Here is an 11,542-nt window from a genome sequence, read left to right on the forward strand (position 1 = left end):
AAAATGACTCCGAACTCAATCACACAAGCAAACATGCTCAACTGAACATTCCTTCATAGAAAACTCATCAAAGCTCATCTTAAACATTTATAGCCCTCAAAAACATTCAAGTACATCATAATACTCATCATACTCAAATTGACTCTCCTCTAACAAAACTCACGTATCAACGTAAACTCTTAATAAAACCATGACAAAAGCTCACAAAATGGTCATAAAGCAATTAGACCTCATTTTACCATTCATCAACTTCTCAAAATATGAAAACTCAAAAACTCATATAAACTAAACTAAGTCAAAATTTTTGTCACAGCCCACTATCCCAATGACGGGTTAACCGGGGTTATGACTTGGGGTGAACAATAAGAAATGGGAATGGACAATTACTTAACATTAAAGTATATGGAAATGTCACTCATAGATAAAATGCTAGGATCATATATGATTATTTGGATACACATAATTGAGAACTGATTAAGGTGGTTACCCAATAACACGTATCACAACTTCATATCATAGAGCTATCTTAATCAAAGTGTTTTGCAGCGGAAAACGTGTGAGATATACATATGAAGATGTATACTCAAGGTTACATTTCTTGAAATGTCAAAGGAACACCCGCTCAACATCATTCCATTCCATCAACTGCTCAACCTGCACATTTAGAAATACATGCAGGGCTGAGTATAAAAATACTCAGTGGGCATAGCCGAAAATACAACATGCATACATATATAAATTGAACTGCCATAACAGTAACACACAGGGGTTTTCTTAAATGACCTGCGCTTACTAAAATATTTCTTTCATTTTCATAAAGTCGATCGGCCGATCATTTTCCTTCATATGATCCATAATTGTTCCTTTCTGTCACGCGCCGGGAAGGAGGCCTCCTTACCACGGACGCCAAGACCGATCGCAAGCGACTCGCGGTCTCCATAAGTGTACACGTTAACCCTAGCTAGCGACCTTTGTCTAGCATAGGATCCCAATTGGATTTCCTTTAAAGTTGGCGAACCAACACAGATAGGATACATATAAAAACATAAACATTTTGGCAGTCAATCTTTTCATAAACATTTCATTTTCATAACATTTTCATTTTCATAAAGGGCATTAAACATATAAGCATTTCATAAGAACTGAATAAATAGTCAAAACATATCATGCATATATATTCGCATATGAGGCCTACGTCACGCAGGGGATCTCTATATACGTAATAATAAAATAATGCCCACCTGATTAGGCAAAGCCTGTCGTTTATCCTTATCTCTGAATTGGAATAGCAATGCTAATCCTCCTGTTGCTCAAAGCCTACAAGAAATCTATTCTCAATAGGTCTCCTTGAATTCTAATCTTAAGTCATGGTGTAGTGCTTAATATTCTATGATTCACTTAGCCGGGTTTTCAAAATTTAATGAATAAATAATTGAAAACATTTTCTCTTGAGTTAAGAACACCAACAATATTCTTACTCATCTTTTAATAATTGGAATTATAAATAAAACCAATTAAATCATAAATATTCTTATTGCAAAATATAATGCAATTTCATGACATGCTTAGCATATAAGTAATTACTTAAAATATGCACTTCATAATAATAATATTATTATGCTAATTATCTTTAAAATAATTAATCAAACTTAATAAGTCTAATTAATTAAAATAGTGTATCTCCTTTAAATAAAAATCTGCATAAATCCAATTAAATAAATTAATAAAGGCCCAACATATTTAAAAATTAAAAGCCCAGCTGAAACAAAAATAAATAAAATCTCGGCCCATGACTCGAGCCCACTACTAATTAAATCGGCCCACTCTCTAACAAAATTTTCAGCCCAACACTAATTAAAAACCCGGCCCAAATTTAAAACCCAACTCCTAACCCAAACCTAAAGCCCAACATCCCACCCCCTTTTCTTCCCTACTCCCTCTCTCGGTCACACTCACAACACAAACGCAGACACTTCCCATCTTACTCTCTCTCTCTCTTCAATCGCGGCTCTCTCTCTCAGCCATATCCCACGGCCGCGGCTCCTTCCGGCGAGACAGCCGGCGACCGGCCTCCATCTCCCTCAACCTATATCTCCTTCAACCTCCACCCTAGTCTCGATCTCCGGCGAGCAGCGGCCAAAACCGCCACCACCGTCTCTCTTATGCTCACACAATCCGCTCGGCTTCTCCGGCGACAACAGCTGCCGGCAATCGCCCCATCTCCATCGGATCTCTCTCTCTTCGGCTGGTAACAGCCGCCTGGTTCTTCTTCTCTCCCTCAAACGTCCGTGGCCGAGCAGCAGCGACGCTACCGCCGTGCCCTGCCTCTCTCCGCTGCACTTTGGCCGACGGCAGCAGCTTCATGCCGCCACCATCGCCGCCCTCTCTACCCTTAACCAGAACATCACCCTCGACTCTCCAAGATCTGCTCGTCCCTCTTTCCTCTCGAAGTTTCACCGCCGCCGGAGCTCCATTCCCTTCACCCAACCGACCGACAGCCGCTGCTTCCCTCGGTCTCCCTCATCAATTTCCCGGCGACAGCAACCCACGGCTGCCGCCGTCCTCCGCTCAACCCTCCACCTAGACTAGCTCCGACCAGCCCACCTCCTTCTCTCCAACCGTGGCCGGGCAGCAGCGGCACAGCCGTCGTGCCGTGCCTCCGTCCACCTCCCGACTCAATTCACACAGCCACCACCCGACAAAGCTCAAGACTCAAGTTCGATTCATACAGTATACATAACATTTCTCTATTTCTCTTTTTATTGTTCCATTGTAAATGCAGTACATGAAATTTATACTGTATGCATATATCAAGTAAAGTTCACATTTTTTTTTTTTTTTCTTTCATATAACATGCTTATACACAATGAAATCTTATGCAGTTTAATGCTCATGAAAATTTGACGAATTGCTAAAACGAAACTGGTTGAGTAGAATAGGCAAGGGAGTACATGGATGAACCTTTAGAAGTTTTGAGTTGAGCCGTTGAAATCTGAATTGGCTCGATTGCTTGATTTGTGAGGAGAATGAATTGCTTTCTGTTGTTCTTGGCTAAACTTGAACTCTGAATGAGTATATGTTGAGGTTGGTGACTTGTGAATTATTGGCGTAGGAGAAGAGTGGAAACATGACTAAAATATTTACTTTCCATCATGGTTTAAAGCTGGAAAGAGAGTAAGTACAGGGTGGGAGTAGGTGGTGGATGGGAATTTAGCTAATTTTTAGTGTTGTAAAGTGGAGATAGGTGGTGGATGGGTGGAAGACAAAAGTAACGTGTGAGTGGAAATAGGTGGGAGTAGTGGGAGGAATAAAATAATAAAATAAAAAGTCTTCCCGGTTGTACTATGAAAACTGTAATAATTCTTCAGTGTTTGCTTAAATAAAAGCTCGTGAAAATGCTTTGATTGCTAAATTAAATAAATATGCAATGCATATAAATTTAATAACTAAATTTACAAATGTTTTTGTAAATCATTTTTGTTGGAATTAAAATAAATTCTTTTTCTCAATCCGGCGTGAATCATCTTAAATCTTAAGTTCAAAATAAATTCTAAATTGAACTCAGGGAAACGGGGTATTACATTCCTCCCTCCTTATAAAAATTCCGTCCTCGGAATTGCATATCTGGTATTCTATTTTGTGATACTAGTCATTCGTTTCATTCATCTCTTTTGTGGCCTTTTCCATCCTGTGATGGTTCCACTACATGACGAGAACAATATTATTGCCTCGTAAAACTTGAATCTTGCGATCAAGTATCTGGACTGATTTCTCATCACAACTTAGGTCCTGGCTAGGACTACTTTATCTTGCTTAATCACATGCTTTCTTAATTGCGAGGTGCTATACGTATTGTATACATCCACAATGCTTGGTGGCAGAGCCAACTTATAGGCTACAAAGACCTAACTTATCTAGGATCTCAAAAGGTCCTATATAACGGGGTCGTAACTTGCCCCTCTTTCCGAAACGTATAACTCCCTTTGAGGGAGAGACTTTGAGGAAAACTCGATCCCCAACATTAAATTCTAATTCCGATCGGCGTTTTTTTTGGCGTAAGACTTTTGTCTATCTTGAGTTTCTTTGATTCTTTGCTTGATGTGGTCGACTTTCTCAATCATCTGTTGGACCAGTTCAGGACCTAACAACATTCTTTCACCCACTTCATCTTAGTAAAGTGGTGAACTACCTTAATTGTTTCCTTCGTCCTAAGTCACCTTCTCAGATTTGACTAGGGAATTCTAATATCAAACTTTTCTCATCATCTTGGTAACTTTCACTTAAAGATTAATGGCACTCCTTCTGCCATGTAAACTCATTTTCTCATTTTCAAATGATTATTTAATGGGGGTTCCTAAGTTTCTATTGTGGTGGCGTTCCAACTTTATTCTTGCTGTAGCTTTTGGCACTTTAGCCAAAGCATTCACTCTCTTAACTTGAGCCTACTAGCCTTGGGGTTGGGTTATACCTTAAGTTTAGTTCTAGTGCTTTCCTTCCATTTCCTTTTTCTTTACCTCCATCTTGAGGTGGTGTACATATCTTGTTTGTGCGTGAACTTTTTCCTTCTCCAATTGTTGTAGTGACTCGGTGGTGAGAATCTCGTTTATTGCTTGTTCCTTCATAATATCTCCCTAGTTTACTAGGGAAATTGAAAATCTCATGCCGCGATTCATTTACGAACTTCTTTACGCATTTCTCATTATTCATTTATAAATGACTTAAATAAGCATTTTAAACTCCATTAAAAAAGGAATTGATTTAAAACATTTTAATCCTTTTAAAATCCATACTTATAAAGCCTTAACTCATGCTCTATCTCATATTCTATCTCTTTACTCATCTCTATATAAACTCTCCACTCATCTCAAATCCTTAAGTTCAAGGATAAGTTTCAAGAAAATCATGGTACTAAGTCTCGATTTATCTCTCATATAAGGCTCGTCTAATCTCATTCAACACATAGACAACACAATCACATAAGGCACATAAGAAAACACAATCAAACATTATCAAAACATGCTCTGTTTTTACACTGACTCAACTTCAAAATCCAACCTGTTCTTACTCCGACGCCTCTTGGACTCGAGACTCATACCAAAAGAAAGGTCTTCGAGTCCATTTTCATAAAAAAAGAAGTAGAGTCAAAAACTCCAAGTATTGTAGGAGACATGACTGTTTTACTACAGTCTACCATATTCGGCAGTTTTGAGCAATCGAAAACTTGGATTTTTGAAAAATAGTAAATGTTGTCAAACTGGGCTCACATTTTGTGGATATCTAGCTAACACAATAAGGTTAATACCATAAAATTTTGGAAAGCTAGATCACACAGGAAGCTACTGAAATGAATGACTCTTTCCCCTGCTCTCTGAAACTCTCGGTAGTAATGTGCAGTTTCGGTTTTGTATTTTATAAAAATAGTAAACGAAGTCCAAATGACTTGAAATTTTACCGATGTTCTCAAGACTCATGTAGAGACTTGGTATAAAATTTTCAAAGCTTTTTGACATTGAAAAACCGTCGATCACAGTAGGTCAGTAGGCCTACGAAATTCACCAAAATCTCATCTCAAACTCTTAAAATACTCAACTCAACATTCCTTCAAGGAAACTCATCAAAGCTCATTTTAAACACATATAACACTCACAAACATTCAAGCACATTATAATGCTCATCATACTCAAATCTTGACTCTCTTCTTACATCATAACCTCAAATCTCTAGTAAAACGTTTCAATGAACGCATCATTAAAATTCTCCTCTCATTTTCATGATCAAAATTACTCAAATACTCAAACATGATCTCATTCATCATATAAATTATTATACACATATAGATTCCCTTTTATCATGTACTAAACTCTAATGAAACTTCATGTATCATCATAAAACTCTTAATAAAACATGACAAACTTTCACATAATGGTCATAAAGCAACTAGACCTCATTTCATCAATCATCGACTTCTCAAAATATGAAAACTCAAAAACTCATACAAACTAAACTAAGTCAAAAATTTTCTTAGCCAACAAAAGACTTACTCAAATATAATTATACACTAATATCATGCTCAAATACATATATCTTAAGCCAAAATCACTTTAATAACACATAGGCAAAAAGTCCTAATTTTTATTAAACTAAACTCTTTTGAAAATATCACTAATCATGTATAACCTATTGATCAAATCATAGATCTAACATCCTAGGTTACCAATTAGCACAAATCAACATCATAAAACAAGATCACATATAGATACACATGTATGTCATCTTCTTCCTCAAACTAACACTTTTCATTTTTCACCTCTCAACCTCAAGCTTCAATCTCATCCTTCATTAATCATCTGAATCATCTCATAAACTCAAATCCATCATCAATACATCAATTGATCCATAGGATCTCAACATCCCAATTTTAGGTAAACTAACCTAATAGAAAAATCTATATCTCATGGCTAATCATCAAGATATTCATATATATTAACTCAATAATCATCAATCATCATATAACTCAAGCCAACTCAAGAAAACAAACAACAAAATTTCGTAGGGTTTCAAGCCCCTAATTTTCAAAAATTTCATAGAAATAAGTTGGGTGATTTTCTTGCTCAATCATGATCATATACTCACATATAACACATCATACAATCTAGATCTATAAAAATAAGAATCACTTACCCAAGATTAAACAAGGATCAAAGTTTTCCTTTCTCACTCTTCAAACCAAACCCCACGGTCCTCTTGAAATCTTCAAGAATTGAAAGATGTTTATGTTGATTTGGTGGAGGAATTGATCTTGATGTGAACTTGGAAGCTTTGGTGATTCATCTATGGTGATCTTTTGGAGCAAAATCGGAAGAGAGGGATAGAAATTGAGAATGGCCGAATGGTGAAGAAAATGAGGGAAATGAAGTGAATTTATTTTGCTTAGGAAGGATGATTGGAGACCAAACACTATTCACCATTTAATACTTGTCCCCCCCTAAACCTACACACTAATCCCTTCCCTTCATCTTCATACCACACGTCCACTTCAAGTAAGGCTAAGGAAATTAATCACATGCTTATTAGATTAAATTAATCATGTGTGTGTAAGGTTGTGTAGTCTAGAATAAATCATGTGTTAAGCTACATAAAATCATAAAAGACTAATTACTAATTAATGCAATGCTATAACACAAAACTATTGTGACCAATATTTAAAATAAATATGGCACTAATATTAGTGCACTCACTCAATTATAATATTCCTCATCCTAGGAAAAATGATTTGAAAATATTTTGTTTGGAAAAATTTTCATAAACCGACATTCTTTGATTTCTCGGTAAAAATAAACTGCACTTGCTTTGAAAACTTAATTAAAATTCCAAGTGCTAAAGTCATCAAATAAAAATCATAATAATTTGCTCACAATGACATACGTAACAAAACTCACATAATCAATCAGTCACGTAATTTCACATAATATCACGTCAAAGCAGTCGGCAAACACAGACAAACTAGACGTCTCTCTGACCGATTTTTTTTTTTTTTTTTTCAAGGTTTTTCACTCTTTCTTTCTCGACTCTATTTCCAACTCATTATTCCTATTTTCTTAATAGGACAGTCAATCTCTCTGACATCTCAGTATTCTCAATAGTGTTAAGACACTATCTCACAACATAGGGAAAAGTACGGGGTGTTACATGTACTATCAAATTTAGATAAAATTCATGACTTCATGCATAATTTAAAATTCATGTGGCTCATATAAATACACTTAACTCACCAATTAAAACTTATGCACCATATTTATAAAAATTTTCCTTTAACTAAGCACATTAAACACATATATAATGATTAAATCACATCAGATAAATCAAACCAGTTTTTTTATTATAAATGGATGCCGAATCCTAATTATTAATAATTAAGCCCTTAATCAGGGATTAAAAGTCGGGGTATGACATACTATCCACTTTAAAAGAAATTTCGTCACGAAATTTGTACCACAGAAAATAATTCTGGGTACTTCTCATTCATGCTAGAATCGAGTTCCCACATCGCCTTTTCTTGATCATAGTGCTTCCAAAGAACTATTACTAAGGGTATCGACTTATTCCTTAGTACTTTAACTTTCCGATCTAGAATAGATTCGGGTTTCTCCTCATATCAATTGGATTCCAAATTCCAATTTATATACACGAGATTTACTTGAGAATAAGTTCCCTCGTCCTTTTTCGGCGGTTCATTTTGCTCCTACCTCATTCCTAGGGCTCATCTACGGGGTATTCTTTTTCCAAAGACTAAAATAGTCATCAACCCATTTCTTGTTACCTATCACATGAATAACACTTTCCTATGAATTTATCTTAAAACTATCATAGACCAATTAACTTAAGTCCTCGTACTCGAACACTATATTACGGTCTTAGCTTGGACTCTGAATTTCTATCATAATGAGTGGTCGATATCATTTATAGGACAAAAACTAATCTCAACCAATCACAATGAGACACAATTATATGAAGTCATAGTTTGGGTAGTATACTACATCGGTAGACTAACATTTCTTGGTCATATCAAACAAGGGGATCTATTATGACAACTCACGAGTTGCAAGGCTCAAACTCAACACAACATCAAAACAAGGTGTTGTAGAAATTGTTCAAGAGAATCAAAAGAATGACCAGAGGGTATGAAATGATTAACTACTAGGTCGAACAAAATGACCTCTAGTATGAACCCATCTGGCTTTTCAACCGAAAGTTGAAACACATGGGTTTTCAACCCAAAAGACGTCTACTGAGATTTGGATCATGTGGACTGGCCAGGTCCAACATCATCACCTCCCAGTCACACGGGAAACATCGTCCCGAACTTGGAGAGCCATGAACATACTATACATAACAAAGCATAAGTTTATCATGACAACTAAACTTATCTTAAGGTTCCTTATCCTATTGATCTCAAACCCCAAACCTCTCTTAAGACATATACACACAGACATACGTACACAGACAAAACACACTATTCTTAAAATCTATACTATAGCAAAAGTCGATTTGATATTCCGTCGTACTTCCGTTGCACTTGAACATTTGAACGTAGAGACTATGGTTCAACCTTTGATGCAACGTTTACCTAGAATTCATCGTGTATCGTCATTCTGTGCTTTTCCTTTACCTCGTACATATCTTTTCAATCCTCTTTGTAGTTCAAAAGAACCATCATTTTCTTAAGGGAGCTGAAACGCTCTAAGTTCTCTTTCATTCTTCTACATCATCACCTTAAGAATCTAGATTGTAGAGATATACTACTAATCTAGTAGTCTATGTTCTTTTAAAATTGTGATCATGCAACTTATAGCAATCTATGTTCTCCGGGAAAACATATGTCAATTTTTCTATCATTCGTCTGATCATAACATCATAGATTGCGAAAATATGCCATGAAAGGCAAAACATTCAACATTTCATCATAACCTGCTCTTCACATAAACATATTCATGAAGCATTTTAGAACATTAACATCTTTAAAACATTGAAACTGCAGTTACCTTCTTTCCTTGATTGAGCACGATGCAATGGAGTGTTGAGCGGTGCCATATGAACCCGTGTAAGTCTAAAGAATCAAACTAGACTCGACTCTTTAGAATAAGGTTTCTAGGGTCAGAGCGAACGAACCGCTCTGATACCACTCTGTCACAGCCCACTATCCCAATGACGGGTTAATCGGGGTTATGACTTGGGGTGAACAATAAGAAATGGGAATGGACAATTACTTAACATTAAAGTATATGGAAATGTCACTCATAGATAAAATGCTAGGATCATATATGATTATTTGGATACACATAATTGAGAACTGATTAAGGTGGTTACCCAATAACACGTATCACAACTTCATATCATAGAGCTATCTTAATCAAAGTGTTTTGCAGCGGAAAACGTGTGAGATATACATATGAAGATGTATACTCAAGGTTACATTTCTTGAAATGTCAAAGGAACACCCGCTCAACATCATTCCATTCCATCAACTGCTCAACCTGCACATTTAGAAATACATGCAGGGCTGAGTATAAAAATACTCAGTGGGCATAGCCGAAAATACAACATGCATACATATATAAATTGAACTGCCATAACAGTAACACACAGGGGTTTTCTTAAATGACCTGCGCTTACTAAAATATTTCTTTCATTTTCATAAAGTCGATCGGCCGATCATTTTCCTTCATATGATCCATATATGTTCCTTTCTGTCACGCGCCGGGAAGGAGGCCTCCTTACCACGGACGCCAAGACCGGTCGCAAGCGACTCGCGGTCTCCATAAGTGTACACGTTAACCCTAGCTAGCGACCTTTGTCTAGCATAGGATCCCAATTGGATTTCCTTTAAAGTTGGCGAACCAACACAGATAGGATACATATAAAAACATAAACATTTTGGCAGTCAATCATTTCATAAACATTTCATTTTCATAACATTTTCATTTTCATAAAGGGCATTAAACATATAAGCATTTCATAAGAACTGAATAAATAGTCAAAACATATCATGCATATATATTCGCATATGAGGCCTACGTCACGCAGGGGATCTCTATATACGTAATAATAAAATAATGCCCACCTGATTAGGCAAAGCCTGTCGTTTATCCTTATCTCTGAATCGGAATAGCAATGCTAATCCTCCTGTTGCTCAAAGCCTACAAGAAATCTATTCTCAATAGGTCTCCTTGAATTCTAATCTTAAGTCATGGTGTAGTGCTTAATATTCTATGATTCACTTAGCCGGGTTTTCAAAATTTAATGAATAAATAATTGAAAACATTTTCTCTTGAGTTAAGAACACCAACAATATTCTTACTCATCTTTTAATAATTGGAATTATAAATAAAACCAATTAAATCATAAATATTCTTATTGCAAAATATAATGCAATTTCATGACATGCTTAGCATATAAGTAATTACTTAAAATATGCACTTCATAATAATAATATTATTATGCTAATTATCTTTAAAATAATTAATCAAACTTAATAAGTCTAATTAATTAAAATAGTGTATCTCCTTTAAATAAAAATCTGCATAAATCCAATTAAATAAATTAATAAAGGCCCAACAGATTTAAAAATTAAAAGCCCAGCTGAAACAAAAATAAATAAAATCTCGGCCCATGACTCGAGCCCACTACTAATTAAATCGGCCCACTCTCTAACAAAATTTTCAGCCCAACACTAATTAAAAACCCGGCCCAAATTTAAAACCCAACTCCTAACCCAAACCTAAAGCCCAACATCCCACCCCCTTTTCTTCCCTACTCCCTCTCTCGGTCACACTCACAACACAAACGCAGACACTTCCCATCTTACTCTCTCTCTCTCTTCAATCGCGGCTCTCTCTCTCAGCCATATCCCACGGCCGCGGCTCCTTCCGGCGAGACAGCCGGCGACCGGCCTCCATCTCCCTCAACCTATATCTCCTTCAACCTCCACCCTAGTCTCGATCTCCGGCGAGCAGCGGCCAAAACCGCCACCACCGTCTCTCTC

The 11,542-nt window shown here is 36.4% G+C and overlaps 2 long non-coding RNA genes across 2 annotated transcripts; both read right to left on the reverse strand.

The window, feature by feature from the left end:
- Positions 1 to 387: 387 nt before the first annotated feature.
- On the reverse strand, positions 388 to 3,509 carry LOC131006702 (uncharacterized). Its single transcript, XR_009095717.1, has 2 exons — positions 2,962 to 3,509; positions 388 to 654 (listed from the first exon to the last, which is right to left on the reverse strand). It is a non-coding gene; the product is annotated as an uncharacterized LOC131006702 (long non-coding RNA).
- Positions 3,510 to 9,767: 6,258 nt separating this feature from the next.
- On the reverse strand, positions 9,768 to 10,901 carry LOC131006692 (uncharacterized). The gene is made up of 2 exons (XR_009095707.1): positions 10,622 to 10,901; positions 9,768 to 10,034 (listed from the first exon to the last, which is right to left on the reverse strand). It is a non-coding gene; the product is annotated as an uncharacterized LOC131006692 (long non-coding RNA).
- Between the last annotated feature and the right edge of the window lie 641 nt (positions 10,902 to 11,542).

The sequence above is a fragment of the Salvia miltiorrhiza genome, chromosome 1 (assembly GCF_028751815.1).
Source record: "Salvia miltiorrhiza cultivar Shanhuang (shh) chromosome 1, IMPLAD_Smil_shh, whole genome shotgun sequence".
NCBI classification, from domain to species: Eukaryota; Viridiplantae; Streptophyta; class Magnoliopsida; order Lamiales; family Lamiaceae; genus Salvia; species Salvia miltiorrhiza.